A 25,838-nucleotide genomic window follows, 5' to 3' on the forward strand; every position below is an offset into this window, starting at 1 on the left:
TCTGGGTTCAAATGTAGTCTCAAATACTTCCTCACTGTCTGACCCTGAGCAAATCACTTAATCCCTATTTCTTAGCCCTAACCATTCTTTTGCCTTAGAACTGCTACTTCATATTGAATTTAAGACAGAAGGTAAGAGGGATTTTTTTAAGAGTGTATCTTTCTACTCATTCTGGTCTTGTGAGCTAAGGTTTTAATAACCCTAATGTCATTTTTTTGTGGTCTGTTGCCTACCTATCATTCTCCTATCCCAGACTTCTACAGTCATTATTTCAAGCCAAGACTTGTGTTTTATACTCACTCTTTTAAATTTCATTTTATTGAATTCAGAGTGCCATTCTCATTTATTGAGACATTTTTGAATCTTCATTTTGTTATCCAACTCATTAGTTCCACCTGGTTTCATAGCATCCATAAAATTTTTAACTGTGTCCTCTATGACTTCATCCAATTTAATGATCTAAATGTTGAGCAATGTGATTCAAGGACAGAGCAAGAGCTAAGCAAATGGGGTCTATTGACTTGCCTGGGGTCACACAGCTAGGAAATGTTGCCTACATTTCCTGTCAACAAGCATTTATTAAGCACCCACTACATGTCAGACTCTATGCTAAACTCTGGCAATAAAAAGAAGTGTTAAAAGTCTTTAAAAACCTATTCCCCTGCTCTACTTATAAATTCTGACACCGTCCCCTTCCTCCAGCATACTATGTTATTTTCTGCTATAAGAGGTGAGCCACTTCATTCTTAGCTCAGGTTTGATTTGGGATGAAATGTGGCATAAGTCACTGCACAATTAATAAAAAGGAAGTCTGCTTCACCTAACATTACAGAAAATTATAGCTAATATACAATGGTATTTGTTATCAGCTTTAGAAGTCACGGTCTCCCTCACTACCTTATATAATGGAGTTATCTCAAAGCATTAGGCAATAGGTATGTGGTGGGAAGAAGAGAGAAGGGGTTATCTATGGGAGTAAGGCTACCAGTGTGGAGTTGTAAGAGGTCAGGACCATGATGAGAATGGCAGATCTAAGGAGACTGGAAGCTTCCCTTCTTCTCTAAGGTAGGATAGATCTGTAAGAGGTGTGCAGGTGGAAAATTTGCCACACCTGAGCTACATTCCCAGCATCCTTTTAAGTTATGTCCTCATTTTATATAAGGATGCTTGGGAGATAAATTTGGCTGAGACCCACGCTTTTTTTTTTTTCCCCCGGAGCTTGTGCTTTTGGTTAAGCGTTGCAGGTGTGAGTCTCTGGCTCTTGCTCTGCTTACTTGACTGAACAACCTTTTTCCCCCTTTACTTCTCTCTCTCTCTCTCTCTCTCTCTCTCTCTCTCTCTCTCTCTCTCTCTCTCTCTCTCTCTCTCTTAATTTACTATTAGAATTCCTATATATTTTTCAATACTATGAGTATTTATTTATTTTTACTCCTTCAAAAATTTTGGCAACCACAAAGAGATTAAGAATTAAAGGAATCAGATTTCTTCTCCTGCTATGGTTTTCCCTCTCCCCTCTCCCCTTTTCTTTCTCCTTTCTACCTTCTCCCTCCTGAAAACCTTTCAAAGCCTTCTCAGGCTCATTGCCTACACCTTCCCACCAGGAGAGCCAAGCAGCCAGGTCTCTCCCTCACAGAGGCTGTTTTTGGTAACTCCTTCTGCTATCACTGCTCCTTGCTGTTCCTGCTACTGGTAAGCTTTAAATTCCCTGCCCCAAACCCCAGCCCAGTGGAGGGGGATTCATTTTCCCTTTTCTGGGGGTGGGGGGTGGTGATGGTGGTGGTGGTGGTACTGGTCTTCTCTCCTAACTAAATCCTGTTCTAAAAAACAAACAAACAAACAAAAAACCCCACCCAGCTTCCTATACTCCCTCTAGCAAAAAAACAAAAATGCAAACTCTTCCCATTCCATCTAAAAGGAGTCCTCACCCCTAAAACCAGCCCATAATCCTTAACTTAAATCTCCTCTCCCCTGCCAATAGAGGCTAATATTGAGCATTCAGTATTTTTCCTCTTTTCTGCTGAGCTGTAGTGCTACTTTTCTGCCACCTAAGTCCATCACCAATAATATATATATATATATATATATATATATATATATATATATATATATAGCTATATCATTGTAGAGAATAAAAACAGAACAACATGATCGCTTCTCTACAAGAAAGCCTTTTGGCTTTTGTCAAATTGGAAACCATAAAGGTTTCCAAATGGCTCCTTTTCCTAATGCTGCTAGGAATTCTTCTTTTCCTACTTATTAATAATGAGATGCAAAAGGCTGAAAATTGGAAATTACAAGCAAAAATATAAGCAGCAGTACAAATTCAATTAGAAAATAATTTCAAACACTCTTTACATGATCCAATATAAAAGAAGTATCCCATTCAAATGTCTAATTCAAATTTTTACAAGCCTGTTCCCAAACTACTCAGAAAGGAAAATTCCATTCTTCCTGAAATACAGATGTATGTCTTCTCATATGTCTCAGATGTAAAACATACTCTCTCATTTTGAGCAACTCCTGGCTAAAACTCCCTCTTCTTCTCCTTCTCCTTCTCCTATTGCCCCTTCCTGTCCTGTCCTCCCACCCCACTACCAATCCCAGCCCCCCAAAACCCTGTCCCCCTACCATACAGGTTCCTACTTGTACTACCTCAGTGTCCACACAGAAACCTCCTAGAAAACCACAATCACTGACTGAGTCCTATGAATATCTTTTCCCCTTAAGGGAAGTGCCCATAGATGTTTTAACATTAAGAAAACATAGACCTTTCACACCATAGGACATTAAAGAATTTGAACAAGATGTTCCCAGTTATAAAGATGAATCTATCCTTGACACTAAAAATATGGCCAATATATTCCTTCATTTTTATCCTTCTTATAAGGATGAACAATTGTTCCATGCCTTTTTGACAGAACATTGAGAGGGATAAGATCATCATAAGGCGCAAGGGCACAATGTACTACACTGGTCACCTGTAGATCCTCATTGGGATTATAATGATCAAGATGAACATATGCAACTACAATGTGCTAAGGACACCATTTTAAAATCAATGAAGGAGTGTTCAGAAAGACCTCATGGTTGGACTAAATTTGAATGCTTGAAACAATCTGATGACCCTCCCAATTTATGGATAGGTTTATTGACCTGGGAGGTAGGTACCTAGACCTTGATATTTTTACAGAAAGTGGTATTAGACATATAAAAAGAAATTTTGTAAGCAATTGTTCCACAGTACTCCAAGATTATTTCAAAACAAATTGCCCAAATTGGCCTGAAATGGACATTGATGAGTTAAAGTGAACTGCTGTTTATGTCTTCAAAGGCAATAAGGAAAAGCAATAAAAAACTAAAGATCTACAAGAAAAAATCCAGAAAGAATTAAAATCTTTAACTAAAAGAATTGATAAACAAGAAAAATGGCATAATACTCAACCAATGCCACTTGCCCCTTTCCAAGAACCTAATTATCAACCCCTTACCTGCCACTTCTGTGGAAAGAAGGGCCACATAATGATGAATTATAGAAAGTTCTTCCAAGTAATAAAAAACAATAATCAATGGAATAATATAGAAATTATAATAACAATAATGAATTTAGAAATCATAATTTTAGAACTGATAGCTTTTATACAAATTTAAATCAAATAACTGATAACAAGCCAAATGACCCCTCAACAATATATTTTAAATGGATCTCATCCCTGAACTAATCAGGGTGCTAATGTTCCTTGGGAGGAACCCAAGGCAATACCCAAAGATTATGAAGGTGTATTTGGGGGGTTGGGTGGGACACAGGAATCAAAGGTTTTAACCTTTGATTTTCCAGACCCTGATGTCTTACTACTCATTATCTTTATTCGCTGCCCCCCCATAGTGATGAACCTCACATGACTTTAAAGGTTGGCAAAACTTATGACTGTCTTCTGGACACAGGAGCCTCAAGGTCTGTATTGAGGAGCACACCTCATTCAGATTGCAATTCCATAGGATCAATAAATGTAGTGGGGGTATCAGGTATACCCCTAAAGGTTCCAAAGCTTTCCCCTAGGATGGTGTCTGTGGGACCCTTGTCAGTGGAGCATTCTTTCCTCTTGATGCCTGGCTCCCCTATAAATCTTATTTTTACTCCTACAGAGGACAGGAGCTCAAATGAATGGCTCACCACAAGGATGTTGTGAGAATCTTTATCAATTACCTTACAAAAATCCAGCTACACTAAAACATTCCTTATCTCAGGAGCCTAATAGTCATGTCAAAAAAAGAAATGAGATTAGTATAACCTAGTTTATTATTAATAAACTCTTTTCATAGAGAATATAGAAGGAAAATAGAACTTAGACAATATCCAAATGATGACATTCTTCATCAAAAAGGTCTGAATTAATGACCAGAAAATATAGTTTACCATACTTTTTATTAGTCTACTAGTTAGCTTTAATTCTTTTGAACTTGTCTAATTAATATATGGGTTCTGTTAGAGATATATTGAGTCTGAGATGCCAATAAGGTACCCAGTTGAAGTTACCCAATAGACAATAGGTGATACAGGATTAGAACTCGAGTGAGAGAGATAGGGAATGGGCATATAGATCTGAGAGTTATATGCATTGTAAAATTGAGATTTGAACTCTGGACTTCAATCCCCACAAGCTCTTGCTCCACTTCCCCAAAATGCTTTGTAATCTCACGGGAATTCTGAAGTGGGCCGAGATTGAGGAAGGATTTAAGCTGGTGGCAAAGGTTTTTGGAGCTCTTTTTGGACTTCCATTTTGGAGCAGACGTGGCTCTTTCCATAATGTGGGTGAGGTCTTGTCTAGGCCTCTGGCCTAGGCATGTGTTTTTCCTTATCCTGTATTTTCTTTAATCCTAAATCCTTAATAAACCTCTAAAAAATATAATACTCCTTGCAGAGAGAAACTAATTTCTACCAGCCTCAGTCTCCCCTAAATTTTACAGCATAGAGATGATAGCTGAACCAATGAGAGTTGATGAGATCATCAAGAGATGGTACTGACTTCAGAAGCTTAGGGGACATCCATGCACAGAGGATGGGATATTGATGACAGATTGTGAATTTTAGATTTTCTCCACCCTGCTTAGTCTTAGAATTCTAGCAACCTGGAATGTATACACCCCTACTTAAGGATTAAGTGTTGAGGAGGAGGGCCTATGATCGACATGTGCTAGCAAGTGACAAGTAAGCCCTCTGGGCTGTCCTAAGTCAAGTTTAAGCTAACATTGATACATGTGAGACGCAGGAAGTGATGTAAAGAATGGTCTATATATTTCATGTTACTTCCTCTCACTGGGCTCTAGCTCTTGCTCTTAGGGTCTCTCGTGGAGACATTGTCTTTCAGTGTTGGAACACTGGGCAGTGTTTTGGCATGCTTACACCTTATGTTGGGTTTTGGCATTTGCAACTTGCCAGTGAGGTGACTGGGAAAAGCTCTGTAGTGTGGGTTAGGTGAGGTGTCTTCCCCGAGTGACCTTGGTGAGGTGGCTGATTCCTCCTTTCCTTCTTTCCTTGACCTCCAACTCCTATCTGGCTTGCCAGAGCAGTCCAATTCCCTTTTCTCTCTCTCTTCTTCTTAATTTCTTCCTACTATTGTAATTAAACCACCATAAAAATCCCAAATTGTCTTGAGTATTTTATTGGGATTGAATTTTAATCCCTGGCTACCACTAAAATAATATATTTAGTCAACAACCCTAATTTTACCCTTAACAAGATGATATGATAAAGTTTACAGAGAAGTAAAAATAAAGATATATCAGGAGAGAATAATGTCATGAAAACCCTTGGGAAAGAACAGTATCCAGAGATAGGAATTTTCAACCTTATCAAATAACACAGAAAGTTCAGGAAGAAAAAGCACTGCGAAAAGGCCATTTTGATTTGCCAATTAAGAGACCATCAACAACCTTAGAGAGAGCATTTTTAATTGAGTGATAAAGTCAGGCAACAGATTGAAAATGACTGAGGAAGGAATGGGAGATGAGAAAGTGGAGACAAATGGATATTTCCTAGGAATTCACCTTTGAAAGAAAGAAGACCTATGGGATGATAGCTTAAAAGGGCAATATGGTTAAAGTGAAGCTTTTTTTTTTTTTAAGGATGGTGGCATGTTTGTAAGCAATATGAAAAGTGTCAATGGAAAAAGAATGATTGAATATTATTAGAAGGAAACAGAGACTGATCATAGGGACACATTTCCAGAAAAAATGGGAGGGGATGGGATGAAAGACACAAGAAAGCAAAAACAAATCCAGAATTTGAAGCCATATCTTCAAGACTCCAAATCCAGAGCTCTTTATTTGATTCATATGCAATGAACACCAGAGTGAATATAATTTTCTGGGTAACTCAAGTTTAAATGAAGATTTATCCAAAACTTTGGAAAATTTGGAGATCTGGCTCTAAAGATCTATTTCAGTAAAGATGCCAAAACTAATTAACTTCTCTTTCTTACTTTTTTTTACCCAAAACTGCATACTAGAAAGGAAAAAGAAAACACTTCACCCCATAGGAGATCTATCTTCCCAACCACAAATAGTAACTTGTTTAAACCATATTCAGGAGACTTCTACACAGCTGGAACTCACTTTAGTTTTTTTTTCCTCCACCCCCCCCCATAGCCCCACCCAGAGTTTGTCTGGTTTTAACATTACCCCTGGATAAAAACTAACCTTATCAGTCATTCAGGAGCCAGTTTCCCTCCATTCCATTAACACCTTCTAGCATACTCTAAGTATTTTAGAAAGTTATGTATTCTGCAAAGATATGTAGAGAGGTAATGACTTACCACTGTTTCCTTGGAGGGAGACTGGATTGCCCCATGGAGAACTCATGGAATCTCAGACTGCAAGTCCCAGGACAGAAACTAGTATGGTATTTGGGTTTGTGGATTTGAATTAACTATTCCATTAAAACTATCCTTGTTTCACATTCTTTTCCCTTCCTCTCCTCTGAAGGAAAAGAGAAAAAAAAACCCCAAAGGATGAAAATCTTTGTTCATACATAAGTAGGAAGCTTATAAAGTAGCATTGGCTTTATAAATTAACCTAACTACATATGTTATCTGGGTCCAGTGTCTAAACAAATCAGAACAAACCTTCAAAACTGGGGATGATATTCAATAAAAGTTAAAAAATACAGGACTCCCTTCAATTTTTTTATCATTATTATGTTATGTTACTGATCTAAAGGGATCAGTGAAAATTTCATATCTGGTGGAAATGTTTATAGCATAGAAATAATTTTGAAATTATTATAATATTCCATCAAATAGGGGGCAACTGGGTAGCTCAGTGGATTGAGAGCCAGGCCTAGGGGGAGGAGGTCCTAGGTTCAAATCTGGTCTCAGACACTTCTCAGCTGTGTGACCCTGGTTAAGTCACTTAACCCCCATTGCCTAGCTCTTACCACTCTTCTGCCTTGGAACCAATACACGGTATTGATTCCAAGGTAAGGGTTTTTTAAAAATAATAATAATATTCCATCAAGTATACTGAAACTCACCTCTCAACTCATATATACAATATTTTCCAATGCAATGGAATATAATGAATTAGGGACAGCAATAGACCACAAAGTCATTAGATCAAAGATTTATAACTGAAGTTATTAAAAGTCATTGTCATTCAGTTGTACCAGTTGTGTCTGACTTTTCATGACCCCATTTAGGATTTTCTTGGCAAATATAGTACTGCAGTGGTTTGTTTCCTTCTCTAGTTCATTTTACAGATAAAGAACTGAGGCCCAGGGTCACACAGCTATAAGTGTCTGAGGTTGAATTTCAACTCAAAAAATAAGTGTTTCTGATTGCAAGACTGACATTCTATCCACTACACTACCTAGCTGCCCAAAAGTCACAAGCCCAAACTTTTCATTTTAAAGATGAGGAAACTGAGACCCAGAAAGTAAGTGATTTATTCTAGGTCACCTATCTAATAAGTATCTGAGTCAGGATCTACACCCAGAACTTCCTGCCTCCAAGTCCAGTGCTCTATCCATGATACTATCCTTAATAAGCCCTCAAAAATATATGACGCTGGTAAATAGAATACTGAATGCCTCAGTTTTCCTTTCTATGAAATGGGAATGATAATACTATTGCCTCTTACAAAACTGCCATGAGAAAAAAGCCCTTTAAACTCAAGAGTCAAATGTAATGCAAATAAAATGTTTAATATTAATCAGCTTTAATAGATACCATTTATTTCTAATGAAAGACATATGTGGAAACTATTGAATAGCACTTCTGGAAACACAATGAATCCCTGAAGACTGAGAATATAAATCGATATGGCTAATGACATCCAATAAAAGACCACAAATCAAAAAAAAAAATTGCCCAAATTTTTACTGGCTCAAATACCCTGTAAATTTTATAACTGCCAAAAAGCTTACAGGACAGAAATATGAAATGTCTCATTTATGCTCTGATCTTGGAAAATACCCTTGCAAAGCCAGAACCATCCTCCCAGAATGACTTGAGTTCTGTCCAGACACTTTCTAGGCTCTTTAAAGGATTTTTTCTATAAAATGAGGAGGCCAGATGGCTTTATATCTGAGGATATCTTCTAAATTTAACATTTTGTGATCTAGTAAATCTCCAGAAAATTCTGTCATGATGTTTTCCTACATTTCAAAATCAATAAAACATAGTATCTTAACCAAAGTTGATGTATTGTACCTGTTTGTATTATAGATCATCACTCTGGAATGGGGAGGGTCCTACAAGTCTCATTTTTTCCATGAAAAAAATCCAGAGCAAAAAATCTACTGTCACTGAATGTGAGTCTGTTTACTTACTGTATGCAAATCAATAGTTGAGGAATCTTCCTCCCGTGGAGATATAAAGAATTGTGTAATGTCTGTGAGACTTTCTTTTTCATATACTGTATTGATTCCTATATATTAGGGAGCATTACTATGTATTCCTGTACCTGGGACCTGAGTCAGAGATACCATCTAGTCTGTTTCTTCTTAAATTTTCTTTGTCCTTAGGAATCCCAAGTAAAGTCTTCTTTTTTTTTAAAAAGAATTTGGTTAATAAATGAAGGGGACAAGGGGTTTTTTCCCCCCTATGGAATTACTGTCCACCTGTTAGTTTGGAGAAGAACTGAGGGTCATCAGGACCACCTCTTAATTTAGGTAACAGTAATCAAATGTCTTGAGATATTCAAGGGAGGAGCTGAATAATGAGCTCCTAAAAATCTATTTATTGGGCTGCCTGATCCAGTTCAGGTCATCCCTGGTCACAAGAAACAACTATGGAGACCCATATCACTCTATCAGTGATAATGCTGACCTAACGAATAAACTTGATATAATCAATAAATTTATATTCTTACCCCAAATCAGACTCTTGAGATAATTTTAATCATAACAAGTTGAAATTCTTTGAGATCATCTTCTCCAAACCCCTCATTATCTTTAATAGGAGGAAACTGAGGCCAAAGGGTGTGAGTAAATTTGCCCAAGATTCCATTAACTAGCTATATGACAGAACTAGGGCTAAATCTTAGGCCTCCTGACTTTCTGTCCAATGGTTTCCCCCCACCCCAACTACACCAAAATTCCACAGAATCTGCATTTGTATCTCCATGTAGACATATGTATATATTTTCACGTAAACACTTAAAATATTGCCAAACTTCATACTTAGTCCAACTTAGTCCAACATGAAAAGATGAAAGGTTAATGAAAATACACCCTGGTGTCTCTACAGTACCTAGGGCTACATTCATAGCCACACAATAGAAACTGTACTTGGAACTCACAATACTTCCTTACAATATGAGGTAAAGAATGCAAATGGACTAAGCCATTTTCATTGAGGGTAACTTGGGCAGAAGTAACAATGTGAAATGTATGGAGGAAAATAATGGGCGAAACATCAGGGGATGAAGAATTAATTTACAGGGTAAAAACAGTCTGAGTGTTAATGATAAAGAAACAAAAGTGTCAAAAGAAGAACTAACTGAAAAAAGTGTTTCTTAAAGCATTATTCATTGATTCTGTGCTCTATTTAAACCCTACTTTGAAGGAAATAAGAGAATCTATCAGGTCAGGGAATTGTGCAGTAGTACCAAAGGAAGCATTGTTTGATATTGTTTTATATTCATTTCTGCCACCTGGTTTGGAATCTAGTCTCCCTAATGGTAACTGGCTTAAAGGCTCTTAAATTGAAAACCTCTAGGAGATGGCCAGGGAAATTAACCCAGATTATAGCCTGCAGAAAGCAAAGAAAATTTAGCCGTGAGTGTTTGGGATCCTTTTTTTTTTAACATGTGGCATGGCATGGACAAGAATGAAGAAGGACATTTCCCCCCTTGTTGTTGGTATTTGATAGTCTTTAGGAACTATAACCAAACTAGTGAATGATACAATTTCATCAAGAGCACCAAAGTGACCTTAAAGCAGTTCTTGAGTTTTTTTTGGTATCACATATTCCTCCCTTTGGGAGTCAGGAAAAGCCAGTGAAACTAGTGAAGCAAATGCTAAAATTTCAGTTAGAAGTTAGTGAAAATAAAAATGTATATTTTTTTTGCCATCCATGTTGACAAGACTTCCTGAAATCTAGCCATGGGCCAGGCTGATTTACACCTTGATTTAAATCAACATTCAATTTAAACATGAACATTAAAGGGGAATTAAGGGATGGGGTTAAATAGCAAATTTAATAGTCATCATGGAATGCTGTATAAAGGAATCAGATATGGGAAATCTGCCATGGTTATGACTAAATATTAAAATTTTAAAGCCTTTTAATGGGCAGCATGCACAAGCTGCTCCACGTCACAAATGAGGAAACGAGGAAGGATAAACAATGTCACTGATGCCACCAAAGAAACAAACAACACAAAAAGAAGATGGTTGCCAGACAAAAGGAAAGAAAGATGGACCAGACAGGCCATATGTTCCACTGGTATCCTCAGAATGTCAGAAGAACTCAAAGAAGGGCCCCAGGATGCCAGGTGGACATTGTGTAGCAAAATTCTGGGATGACATAGTGAAAGGACGCTATCACATACTCTAGATGAGCAGGAGTGCTGTGATCTACATCACTGGAGGCTGAAGGCAGTATTCATGGAGAGGTGATCACAGGGTCCATTTGGGTATTACAACATTCACTGTATAAAAGTCTTTCATAGTTTTTATTGTAACTACAACACAGAAAATTTTCTGAAGAAAATAGCAATTTTTGTCAGGTCATAGACTGAATCAGACGGGACTTTGCAGTCATCTAGTCTAATTCATTCATTTTATAGGTTAAGCAAACTGAGGACCGATAAAGCTACTCAAAAGTCACATAGGGAGTAAATGGCAGTACCAGAATTTAAATGTGTCTTCTCCAGTACTAGTTTTATTCAGTTGTTTTTCAGTCATGTCCTACTCTTTCATTACACTATTTGAGGTAATTTTGGCAAAGATTCTAAAGTGATTTGTCATTTCTTCTCCAGTCCGTTCTATATACAAGGAAACTGAGATAAATTCGGTTAAGTGATTTGTCCAGGGTCACATAGCTAGTAAGTGACTGAGGCTGGATTTGAACTCAGCTTTGCCTGACTCCAGACCCAGCAATCTATGTGCTGAGCCCTACAAATGCAATATAATTTGCACTAGAATCATGCTGGCTTTCAGAAAACAATGTACCAATTTTAGATCATTCACTAGCCTGAAGACTGATATATTTTTTAAACCTTTACCTTTTGTCTTAGAATCAATACTATGTAACCTTTCCAAGGTGGAAAAGTGGTAAGAGGCTAAGCAATTAGGGTCAATTGGTGGTCACACAGGTAGGAAATATCTGAGGCTATATTTGAACCTAGGGCCTCCCCTCACCTGCTCTCTATCCACAGAGCCACCTAGCTGTCCCAGCAAACAAGTATTTTCAATGGAAGGAATCTTTGAAATTCTATGTAGGCTTTAAGAATAATCTCAGTGGATTATAGATGAACTCTAGGCACCAAGAGAGGTACCCATTCCTTCCTCATAAGCTTTGCAATTGGATGCTAATAACTTTAACAAGATCGCTCCTCCTCATTCATTTGAATTAGAGGCAAATCCTGATGGGATACTTTCTGAGGTAAAACTCTCTTGAATCTTTGAAATCTTAAAAAAAAAATACATCTAATACAGAAGGTAAATCAAAGGCAGATTTCATGCCTGAGAATTTTGCTTTCTTTGCTTTGCTATAGAAAAATATATAATTCTAACATACTAAAGTCATATAAAGTTTTAAAAATACCCCTTTCTTTAAAGGCAATTCAATTCAACAAGCACTTATTGACTGCCCACTATGAACAAGATACTAAAGCAGAGATAAAGTTGAATAATGTTAGTTTTGCCCCAAAAAGAAAATGAAGATTAATGATGCTATAATCAGTAAATATGTATGATGGAATGTTTCAGATTTAAAACATTTATAATAATTTTTTACATTTCCATAAAACTCTGAAAAATACAAATGCTATACAAGTATATACCATGGTGTCATTTAATAAGGTAAAATATAAACATGGAAGTCATAATTGCAGAGAGGAGCTAATTTGCACTGGTGAAGTTTGCCAGGAACTAGTCTCCACACTAATGAAATCATAAAGTCCAAAAAAATTCTCACTTTAAAAAGAGATACATGAAAAAGGAATTTCACTATGTCACAAACTGAGTAAATGTCAGAGGCAAGAAGATGACTGGAGTGTCCTACCCTCTTATTTATTATAACAAGAAGAAGATATCACTGCTCCCCACTGAAACATGTTTCTGGATTTCAGGATTATTTAAATCATCATCATCATCATCATCATAATGCTATTTTGCTGGAACAGCAATCAATTCTCAGTAAGCATGTGTTGAATAAAATCTTTCCATGACTGAATTTCTTTATCTGTAAAATGAAGGGAATGGATTAGATTAGGGATCCTTAACCTTTTTGTATCAACCTCTTCTCAGAATAATGTTTTAGAAAAACTGACAGAAATGATAAATTTAGATTATAAGTTAGAGAAAATAAAGATAATTTTTTCCATCCAAGTTCACAGACCCCCCCATTCTATAAACATGGACCACTGGAGGGGTCCCTGCTTAAGAACTCCTTTATGAGATGACATTTAAGGTAATTTCCAGGTCTAAATACCTGAAGTCTATAAGCAAATCATGTCTAACAATATCATAGATGTAATTAAAACATATGATAATGCAATAATAAAATATAGAAGAAAAACAAGAACTGCATTATAAGAAAAGGATGTTTTCCATAAACCATACACACATTTTACATTCCTATAATCTTGGTATTTGGCATTAACCTTTACTCAAAGTCGAAATTTATCTTGGGCTCTCAGCAGAAATATTAAATCCTATTGAGATATATTTTTGAATTATCATTCTAGAGTAATCAATATTGTAAGCTTAGATACAAATCTTACAAATGAAATTTTTTATATGTCATTACACACAGAGCTAAGCAAGCTAAGAAATTTTTTATCCCAAAGTCTGAGTACAATAGTTGCTTTTCTGTGTGAACTCTGAAGAGATAATGATTATGCAAGAAAAACATTAATTCCTTTTTCTGTTGAATTCCCGAGTCTCCCAAGAGAGATCAGACCCATGACGTGGAAAATAATGCTGTAGGCGATCGCTCATTCGTTAAATACAGCCAGCTCATAAAAGAAAGCATGAGGGTAGCGAGCTCAAATGTGCAGGTCACTCATGCAGGTAGTCAATAGTATAGGAAGTTACTCAAAGTATTAGTCTAATGAATGTCCCAAGCAGATCTATAAAGTGAATGGTGTCTAGGGAAGACAAAGGAATTGAGATCATGGCCATGTCAATGTGACTAATTTAAGTAGTCTGCTCACCATGCTTCACCAACAAGTTAGAAATGAATGATCAGTAGCTGGGAACATTACTTTTATTTTAAAATGACAGCAATTGAAACTTTAGGAGCAGAGTTTTTAACAGCCATATAAAAGAGATATGAAATTGTACATAATAAAATTATCACTATTACTATTTTAAGATTATCATTTGTACTTCCAAACATGAAATATCTTTTCATTCCATTATCAATGAATGAATAATTCCTCAAATTCATTTATATCAATTATACTTGTGAGATTGATAATTAAAAATAATCAAAACTAAGCTACAAGCTAAGTTTAATTTCTTTAGTGGGAAAAGGAATTTTCATGACAGGAATATATACAACTAAGCCCACTCTCCTCACTAGCATTTTATTATTATAACATAATGATTTGCAAAATTTAATTTAAAAAAGCAAATGTCCAAGCTAAATAACCCCATTAAAGTTAATTAAATATGAAATTATACTTGAGAACTATTCCTCAAAATTGAAATCTTATTTTCTCTCCTGCCATGTATATTCTCCTAAATTAATAAGCAAGATTAAACTCTGGAGCGAATCCCTTCCAAGGCCCAGGATGCCTTTAGTATCAGAGTCCAGGGGCTCAACTGGCCCCCAAAATAAGTATTTTGCTTCTTTGCAGCAGGGTGATGCAGATTCTTTTTCTAAGTAGAATTCCAGACATTCCATCTGCCTCCTTCAAAAACAGAGAATGCCCATTTAAAAGTAGTTCAGCACAGACTACTAAAAACAGAAGGTGGACAAGCCACGACCTTATTATAAGTTAGTTTACATTTTCTCTTATAATAAATGCTTCATGAACTTCATCTGTTTTGAATCTATGTTTATGCTTCTCAGAAATTCATGCTCTGAGCACAACACTTGAAACTATAGGGAGTTGCATGGAACAGAAAAGGAGGATGATTGGCAATTCAAACAGTTTTCAGAAGAAAAAGGAAAAGGAATGTTACTGTTCTTTATTTTGTTTTTTAAAGAGTGGCCATATTAGGAGAAGGAAAAAAGAAATAACTGATTTGTCTGGTTTTTAAAGTTGTCACAACTAATAACATTCCAAAAGCAAATCAATGGTCAATTAGTATTGTAATAAATTGATTAAAGAGAATTATAATTATTGAACTAAAGAGACTCCTTGAGACCTGGTTTGCTTGCCTTTAAAAGTCCTTAAAAGTTCAGATATATCAGGAAATCTATGCATCTGATAAAGATAGCAGCCCCTTATGCTGTTATTATCAAATTTGGAGTCCCTTGTAAAAAGAGAAGAAGAAAGGTAGAAGTGTCACATCCATTAAAACCAGTATTCAGTCATGAGGCAGGCAGATAGAGGAGCTGCTGCTCAGGACAGCAAAGGATGAACAGTATAGTATGCTCCTTTTCCATTTAAGTTGGGGAGATTTTAAGTGTGAAACACCAACAAGAACTCCACTTGGGTTTCTCTCCATGTCTTCCTTTTCCCTATGTGTGTTTACCACTTTCAGTCCCATCATCCATGCTTTGATGTTTACTACTTATGCAACTTTTGGGAAGTCATATATATTCCCTGGGCCTTTGTTCCCTCATCTGTAAAATGAAGGGTTTAGACTCAATGGCTTCCAAGATCCTTCCAACTTCATCTCTAGGATGCCATTGTATAAATTCTTTCTCCTCGGGCCCTAAGGTGCACCTTAAAGGCTCTCAGATATGATGCTTCCAAATGATTGGGCAATCCTTTTGAATCAATAGTTTCACGTTTTATTAAAACTTACCATTTATGATTATTAATTTTAAATTATTATTAAAACAACACTAAGATCCAATTTCCTCTCTCTTTCCTTTTCCAAAGTACTTTTTCATCTTCACTATGATCTTCTAGAGTGAGATAACACTTAACATATGCCACCACTATTCATCTTCAGTAAATTCTTCTAATACTTCATTTCATAAGTTTAAAAAGATATTTAGCTATGTGACCCTGGGCAAGTCACTTATCCCCAATTGCCTAGCTATTACCACTCTTCTGCCTTAGAACTGATACAGAATACCAATACTGATACTAAGAGAACGGTTAAAAAAATGGGTGACAGTTAGATCATGGACTTGTTATTTGATTGCTATGGAAAACTCCAGATTGGGAAACTTTCTTTACCAATATAGGTCGGCATCTTCTGTGCAACTTAAGAATCTTGGAGAGCTCCCAAGGACACTAAAGATTAAATGACTTGTCCAGGGTCACACAACTAGTATAAAAAGAATCTCAAAAGTCTTAGTGCAGTTTTAAGCTTCAATAATTTAAAGCTGCACTGAGACTTTGGAAACATTCTGCATATTAGAGGCAGGACTTAAACCCAAATCTTCCTGGCTTTGAGGCTGGATCTCTATCCATTATTCCATACTGTCTCTCTTTTAAAGAAAAAGAAGAAAAAAGGGTTAAGGGGAGGTAGAGTTAAATACTTGATTGCTTTAAAAATAGTGATTTCTACAGTATACATGCCTCTTCCCTTGATGCAGATTCCAACTCCTCTATGCCTTAGTAGAGAGACTTCAAGAACTTCTGTGGCCAAAAAGTGTGTCACCTGTTGGCCACTCTGTAAACTTGGTCTTCTTGTCATTGTATACTAGAAATATAGTATGACTTTGGAACCATACTCAAAGTCTTTACAGTAAGTTGCATGCTAGGAGCTTAGATGGCAGAGTAAAGGAAATTCTGCTCATTCAAACCACGCCCCCCCCCCCACATGAAAAAAATCACTTCAAAACAAAGGAAAGTAGGAGGAACGCATTTCACTGCAGTAAGAAAAGAGAGTGAGGCAGGGAGCAGAGTATCTGTGGGAAATGGCAAAACAAGGAACAGCCCAATATGCTGCTATGAGGCCAGAAGTAACAAAACAGCAGAGCAGAAAGGAGCCCAGCCTGAGTCATTTGGCAATGGTAATGAAGCCAGAGTGGGCATAAGACAAATACACTTCCACATAGTCTAAGGCAGTGATTTGAGAGTACACCTGAGGCAACAAAAGCCCAGCTCAAGCCAGTTGGCAGGAGTGCAGAAGCAGCAGAGCAGGGATAACCCAGCCCATGAAACAGCGGGAGAACTGGTTACACAGAGGGCTGCATATAGCATGGTAAATCAGCTGCAAGCCTCCACAGAGCAAGCCAACAGGGTCACCCCATCAAATGGCTCACTGTGGAAAACAAAGGTACCCAGGCCTACCCCGGGTACCAGAGGAGAGTTCTCTGCAAGCTTGGAACAGTGCTCCCTCCACCCCAGGAACAGAGAAGAACATTAACAGAAAGATAAGTTAACAGAAAAGAAAAAAATAATGAGAAAAAGGAGCAAAAGGCAAAAAAGAACCTGGCTTTTGGAAATTTACTTTAATGACAGGGAAGATCAAAATACAAATTCAGAAAACAACAATGCCCTAAAAGAAAAATGCAAAGCCTCAAAGAAAAGTGTGAAAGAATGTCAGACCCCCAAAAATCCTTGGAAGAATTTGAAAAGAAGTTTAAAAATCTGATAATAAGAGAATTGACAGAAAGACTCAATAGCTGACAGGAAAATTTTCACTAAAATTCACATAAACTCCCTAAAAACTAAAGTAGGACAAAAGGAAATGGAGACACAAAAATACAATGAAAAAAATTACTCACTAAAGACTAGAATGGACCAAATGGAAATGGAGGCCAAAAAACTTTGATGACAGCAACTCTTCAAATGGGATTGGCCAAATGAAAAAAGAAATATAAAAGCTCAAGAAAGAAAATAAATTCCTAAAACTTAAAATTGGTCAAATAGAAGCTAGTGAAACCATAAGACAATAAGACAAACTCTAAAGAATGAAAAATAGAAAAAAATCTGAAATACCTCACTTGAAAAACAACTGACCAGGAATATCAATCAAACCATATAATCTAAGAGTCATCAGAATACCTGAAAGCCATAATCAAAAAAAGAACCTAAACAACATATTACAAGAAGTCATCAGGGGAAAACTGCCAATCTTCCAATGAGAGAAAAATAGAAATTGACAGAATCTACCAATCATACCCTAAAAGAAACCCCAAAATAAAACACCCCAGGGCCATGACTGTCAAATTCCAAAACTTTCAGGCCAAGGAAAAAATACTACAAACATCCAGAAGGAAATAATTTAAATATTATTGAGCCAAAGGCAGGATTCCACAATACCTAGCAGCTTCTACATTAAAGGACTGGAAGACATGAAATATGATATTTTAAAAGGAAAAGGATCTAGGACTATAACCAAGAATTACATACCCAGCAAAAATAAACATAATCCTCCAGGGGGGGAAAAATTGACATTTAACAAAAGAGAAGACTTCTAGATTTTTCCTGACCCCCCCCCCAAAAAAAAGCACTGAAAAGAAAATTCAGTGAGCAAAAAAAACCTTTATAGCTTAGTAAGACTTAAGAGAGGTTGTACTCTTCTGGCAGAGCCTTCAAGAATTCAATATTACACACACACACACACACACAGTGCAATGGGACATTAGATTAAGTCTTGGGCAAAGGAAAAAGAGAAAGTGCTAGACATAAAAGTTTATTCTTTAGGACTATATATATTTTTTGGTCTTGTTTCCTTTTGTGTACTTTAGGTTTTGTTTGTTTTTTAATAAATCTTTTAAGGATGCTAGGTATCATAGTGGACAGAGAGTCACACTTGGAAATGAATAGTCTTGGTTCAAATTTGTCCTCAGGCACTTTCTAGCTGTGTGACTCTAGGTATGTCACTTAACCCAAATCGCCTATCTCTTGCCATTCTCTGACTTAGAATTGATACTAAGACAGAAGATAAGGGTTGAAAAAATAGTTAATCTTTTGGTCACATATTACTTTTTCTAGTTTTATAATATATACTATGATCCACCTTTTTTTTAAGTGCTACCTGTGCCTGAAGAGTGTTAAGGTGTAAAGACCATATAGATGGGAGCCAGGAAGTAAGAATCATAGTTCTAGTTCTATTACATCTTGGGCAAATTACAGCTTCAATTTCTTTTCTGTCAAATGGGATAATAAAACTTATCCCATCTAATCTAGCCTAAACAAGTCCATCCTATCCTATCCTAGCCCAGCTTAGTGTAGGCCAGTCGGATCAAGCATTTTTATACCATTCTAACCAGAAGAGAGTTATGATGATAAAAATGATAATAAATGTGAAAGCTATTAAGTATAATGGTATTATATAAATTTGAGGCATTGTTATAAAAAATAACAATCATCATACTTCCTTGGGTAGCTATTTAGTAAGTGTAATACCTGACTGCCTATCATAAATGTTAAAAACACCCTTATTTGAACCACCTGAATTAACAGAATCTTAATTGCTTTAAACAAAGGAAATGTATTTTTATTCCTCTGAAGAAACTCAAAAGCTGTCTGAGTTAAAAGAAGAAAAAAACTTTCTAGATTAATATAATTCTCTAATAAGTTTAAGAAATTTTATTCCATGCAACTTTGGAAGAAAGTTAAAAATAAAGGTTTAAAATGTGTCATAGCTTTTGTAATTACAGTGTCACTACTTTGACATTTCAATAGCTCGATTTATATGGCAAGGATCAGTTGTATTAAAAATAGGTCGAAACCCTGTGATCATTATGCATCTGAAGCTTCTTAAAGGAGACTAGATTTTTTTTTAATTGTGGAAATAGATTAGTTATTTTCCTTATCCTTTGGTACTTAGTTAATCAATCAGCTAATCACTAAGCACTTGTTAAGGGCTATACAAAGACAAAAATTAATCAGTTTGGGGCAGCTGGGTGATTCAGTAGATAAAGCAGCAAACCTGAAGATGGGAGGCCCTGGGTTCAAATCTGGCCTTAGATACTTCCTAGCTGTGTGACCCTGGGCAAGTCACTTAACCACAATTGTCTACCCCTTACTGCTCTTCTGCCTTAGAACTGATACTTAGTACCAATTCTAAGACATAAGGTAAGAGTTGTTTTTTTAATCGGTTCCTGCCCTCAAGGAACTTATAGTCTAGTGAGTGCAAATGACGTGTTCACAGATAAATAAATACAAGATACACAATAAATATACAGGGATGGTGGGCAAGACCCTAACAACTGGGAAAACTGAGAAAGGTCTGTAGAAGGAAGTAGCATTTAAGCTGAGCCCCACAGGTCACTTCAAGAGACTGAAATGAAGAGGTAGAACATTCTGGGAAGAGGTAGGATATGGAATATCATGGAGGAGAAACAGCAGGTGGACCAGTTTGGCTAATACATAGAATGAGTGAGGGATGTAATGCTTAATTCACCTTGAAAAATTGGTTGGGGCCAGACTGAAGGGCTCTAAATGCTAAACAGAGAAGTTTATATTTTATCCTAGAGGAAATGGGCAACTAGTGAAGCTTCCTGAGTAGAGAATTGTGGTATGGTCAGACCTGTGCTTTAGGAATAATGATTTGGCAGCTGTATGGAGGAAGGATGGAGAGGTCAGTCTTTATTCTCAATCTAGCTGATCTTAAATAAAATATAAAATGTTGAAAAATTAATTTTTATATTTACAGAAGAGAATGCTCAACATTTCAAGGATAAGTTCTTACTTCTATGTGTAATTATGTCGTACAATACAGACCAATATAAAATTCAGAGCAAAAGAAATGTTTTTTAATTATTTCAGTCCAGTTTCTTATGTATAAGTTGTCTTGGAAAGAGCTAGTTCTGACACTAGTATTTGTATCTCCTCTGCTTAGCACAGTATTTAGCATTTAACTAACAAATTATTTTTATCCATTCATTAGGAAACTCATCATCATGGAGATTGCTTCACTTTTGGTACTCACACTTCTTCAGTACCCTTAACTGCATTTGCCCTTCTAACAGGAGGGTTAGAGGGCAAAGGGAAAAACTCCTCCTGAAGCCTTCCTTTATAGAGGGCTCAGAATCCCAGATATCTCTTCATTTGCCATCAGGGGCTTAATTTGGTTTTAACTCTGCCATTTGGAAACTGAGGCAAAACAGGGTTAAGTGACTCACCAGGGTCAGGTCACACAGCTAGTAAATGTCTGAAGTCTGAAATCCACTATTGCACCACCTAGCTGCCCGCGTTATATATATATATATATATATATATATATATATATATATATATATATATATATATTCTCACACACACACACACACAATTCCCAGACAGTCTCCCATCCAAATTCTAACCAGGACTGATCCTGCTTAGCTTCCAAGATCAAACAAGATCAGGCAGGTTCAGGATGGTATAAACACATATGACTAAATTTGTACTTGCACTTCTGGGCACTCAACTCATTTGGGCTCCCCTAGTCTGATGCCCCTCTAAAATGCAACTCCCAACTTCCAAGGGATAACTAAATCCTAGAAATACTTCTCTCTTGATTCCAGAAATGTTTTCCTTCTAATGGCAGTTTCTCCTGTCTTGACTAACTTCCCAGAGAGTATGTCATATCTGCAAAACTAGTTGGCTTTTTAAAGACTACCAGAGGCATAGCTGATCCATCAGCTAGCTATAATGGTTACCCAACCTATAATTCAATCAAAATGACAGAATTTCTTCATGTCTCCTAAAGAAACAATGAAGCACAAACATTGTTCATGCTATCCCAACCCCTCTTAATTCCCTTCCCTTTTATTACCTATCTTGTAGATAGTTTGTTTGTGCATATTTGTTTGTTTACTCTCTTCACCACTCCGTGTATTCAGTTGTGAGATCCTTGAAGACAGAGACTATATTTTGCCTCTTTTTGAATTCCCAGCACTAGGCACAGTGTCCAGCACATAGTAGGTGCTTAAAATGATGAATGCCTCGCTGACTTTTTCCTTTAATAGCTGAATACCTGACTGCTTTTATTTCCCTGTCATATCCTATAATTTCATCAAACAGGCTGGGAGAAAAAATTTAATTGACCAGGCCCTTTGATCAAACTCCAAAATTCCCTTTCCCACACTTTTCTAGCTTTTATTTATAAGCTACTTTACTTAAATAAAAATTTGAAGGCATTTTTAGGAGACTCGATCCTCATATTCAGTGCTAGTATTTTATAACACCTTGAAACTGGTAGGAAGGATAAAGCCTTAGCAAAAAACATTACAGTCATGTTCATAACTAGTTCAATTTCATTTCCTGGTCTTAGCCAAATCACTAAATTTAATTCTAGGTAATAATTTTAAGGCTGCTCTTTCTGAAAGGCAAGGTTAAGTGGTGACTAATGAATTAGGAGAGAAGTCATTGCCAATTCAAATTATGGTCAATAAGGAAGAGAAGTTCCTAGAGAGATCATAGCTCAGATCCTATTGGAGATTTACCTTTCTAATAACCTCTCTATCTTTGGCTTCTAAAACCTAGGAAAGAAGGGTCCAATCAGAAACTAACTATAACCCAGCAATACCAGACCTTAAACTGTACTACAAAGTAGTGGTCATCAAAACAATATGTTCTGACTAAGAGACAGAAGAGCAATGGAAAAAACTTGGGGTGAATGACCTCAGCAAGATAGTGTACAATAAACCCAAAGATCCCAGCTCTGAGGACAAAAACCCACTATTTGAAAAAAAACTACTGGGAAAATTGGAAAACAGTATGGGAGAGATTAGGTGTAGATCAACATCTCACACCCTATACCATGATAAATTCAGAATGCGTAAATGACTTAAATATAAAGAAGGAAATTACAAGTAAATTAGGTAAACATAGAATAATATGCCTGTCAGATCTCTTGGAAAGGAAAGAATTTAAGACCAAGCAAGAGATAGAGAATATTACAAAATGTAAAAATGAATAATTTCAGCTACATTAAATTTGAAAGGTTTTGTACAAACAAAACCAGTGCAACCAAAATTAGAAGGGAAGCAACAAATGGGGGGGGGGGTGACTTATAACAAAAACCTCTGACAAAGGTCTAATTGCTCAAATTTATAAAGAGCTAAGTCAATTGTACAAAAAAATCAAGCTATTCCACAATTGATAAATGGGCAAGGGACACGAATAGGCAATTTTCAGATAAAGAAATCAAAACTATTAATAAGCACATGAAAAAGTGTTCTAAAGCTCTCATAATTAAAGAAATGAAAGTCAAAATAATTCTGAGGTACCACCTCACACCTAGAAGACTGGCCAATATAACAGCAAAGGAAAGTAATAAATGTTGGAAGGGATGTGGCAAAATTGGGACACTAATGCTTTGCTGGTGGTATTGTAAATTAATCCAACCATTCTGGAAGACAATTTGGAACTATGTGCAAAGGGCTTTAAAAAAATGCATACACTTTGATCCAGTCATACCACTGCTGGGTTTGTACCTCAAAGAGATAATAAGGGAAAATACTTGTACAAAAATATTCATAGCCACACTTTTTATAGTGGCAAAAAAATGAGGGAGTAACCATGGATTGGAAAATGGCTGAATAAATTGTGGTGTATGATGATGACGGAATATTATTGTGTTGAAAGGAATGATGAACTAGAGAAATCTCATACATTGTACACAGAAAGTGAAACATTGTGGCACAATTGAATGTAATGGATTTCTTTACTAGCAGCAATGCAATGACCCAGGACAATTCTGAGGGACTTATGAAAAAGAACACTATCCACATCCAGAGGAAGAACTGTGGGAGTAGAAACACAGAAGAAAAACATATGATTGATTACATGGTTTGTTGGGGACATGACTGGGGATATTGGCTTTAAATGATCACTCTATTGAAAATATTAATAATATGGGAATAGGTTTTGAACAATGATACATGTATAACTCAGTGTAATTGCTTGTTAGCTCTAGGATGGGGGATGGAAGAGGGGAGGGGAAAGAACATAAATCATGTAACCATGGAAAAATATTAATTAATTAATTAATATTTTTTAAAAAGTAACTATAGCATCATCTATATTTCAACTAATGCTAGTAATTCTCTCCTTTACCTGGTTCAGATTAATGTTTAAAAAGAGAAGTTTAAAAATCTAGGTGGCTCCAAATTTATGAATTCACATTAATAGCAGTGGTCTAAGTGAAAATTATTCACTGTGGAATACATCATTAAATAATTAGCATTGCAGTGAGACTAGGAGATCACATAATTCAATTTTAAGACTCTCCCCAAAGCCTACACATAGACCCAACCATTCTCACAACTGACTGATAAATAGTGATCTAAATGGTGGTTTTTAAAAACTGGGACATGGTCTTTCTCCAAGCTTTAGGCCTTAATATTCAAATTCCCCTCCCAATCCCCTTAGTCATAAAGCTAAGAGGTACTGGCATACCCCTCTGATTGAAGGGCTGGAGGATGGGGCACCAAACTCTTCCCAATGTTTGCCTTTATAATTTAGGCAAAAACTGAACTCTCAGATCATTCTACTTTGGATTTGCTGCTCTGCCTGGTTTCAACTTCCTGAAACAACACCCCTAGTGTCCTACCCTTTCTTGCCTCATTTTGTGTGTTGTCTGCCCCTTTAGTATGTAAGCTCCATGAGGACAGGGACATTCGTTTTTGTTTTTGTTTTTAATTATGAATTATATCCTCAGAGCTTAGCACAGTGCTTGGCACAAAGAAGGTGTTTTATTAATATTTATTGGATTGTTCATTAGACTAGACTGACCTATTAAAATGCCAGCCTCATTGTGAGAAAAAATATCTATCCCTACAACTTCTCTAGGATGTAAATCAAGGAAGTACCACAGAATATCACTCTGAAAGTATATATCATAAACCTTCTGATCCAATTCAATCCTAAAATGAAAATCCTCTCTACACGGGGTTTCAGCAAGTATTTATCAAGCTTTTGTTGGGAGAACTCCAGCGAAGGGAGCCCATTCCATTTCTAAAGAACTCTCAACATTCAGCCTACATCTGGCCCTTTGCTTCTTCTACCTATTACTTGTACTTCTTTCCCCTGGGACCAAATGGAACATGAAACTAGTCAGTCCCTCTCCAACAAGATCCGTCCTCAAATACTAGAGGGCAAGCTATGGAGCTCCAGTAGATCTTACTCCTACAGGTACAAAATATCTCCATGTGATAGCACCTGGAAGGCAGAATTTTAATTCTAATCATTGAGGAAAAAAATGATTCTACATCTATGTTTTGGGGTGTGCTATTTAAATTAAAAGGCAAAGCAGAGTTCCCAGATATGGTTTTATTTTTATCAAATTTCCATAGCACAAAGATAAAAGCACAAGCACTACCAAGTAGATTTGTGGATCTACCCAAAGGAAATGGGTTTTGCAAGCCTATGAATTTGTTATAGTCATCTGTATACCATTCTGAATGTTTTTTAATAAAGTCTGAAAAGAAAAATGTTATTCTTCATCTGAGTATCCAATCATAGCTTCCACTGAATACACAAACCAAATACACTGCTACTTGGGCCGAAGGGGGGGGGGGGTTATAAAAACAACACTTGACAAACTGACAGAAATATGTTGCCTCCTACAGAGTCACAGTGCTGTTGAAACAAATCAAGTTTATTCCTGTTTTTATTAATGTTTAATCATTTACAGAACATATTTCATTTGCAAAGAAAATACTTGTTCATCAAGTTGAAAGATGTATGATAATTGCTTTTTAAGCCTTTTGTATTAACTGGGTCAAAGCACGGGACAGTAAAGGGACCAGGGAAATTCAATAATTACTCTAAACACTTTGGTGCCACCATTGCTTTCTCAATGTTACAGAAAAGTGGCATTTTAAAATAGAATAGCTGAGACTTCATTTTCACATTCAATTAATAATGATAAATCAAATACTTGAGTATAATATGAAAATAAACCAAAGCTCTCACTTCTAATGTTCTTCAACCAAGTAAACTTTCTGAAAGGGGAATTCATTTTACAAAGCTTGCATTAATGTTTAATTTGGTTGTATTTTTAATGGACATGGTGACTCTTGCAAATTGTTTTCATCATTGTGACTGACCCACTCTTGGGTACAATCACAAAATTTTAGTGTCACCCCCATAAAAATCAAGGG

General features: G+C 36.3%; 1 protein-coding gene across 8 annotated transcripts in view; it reads right to left on the bottom strand.

Moving 5' to 3' along the window:
• The window catches only part of FSIP1 (fibrous sheath interacting protein 1), a 305,434-nt gene that overhangs the window by 82,445 nt on the left and 197,151 nt on the right, over nucleotides 1-25,838 (bottom strand). The gene's annotated exons all lie outside the window — the stretch shown is intronic.

The sequence above is a fragment of the Monodelphis domestica genome, chromosome 1 (genome assembly GCF_027887165.1).
Source record: "Monodelphis domestica isolate mMonDom1 chromosome 1, mMonDom1.pri, whole genome shotgun sequence".
NCBI lineage: Eukaryota > Metazoa > Chordata > Mammalia > Didelphimorphia > Didelphidae > Monodelphis > Monodelphis domestica.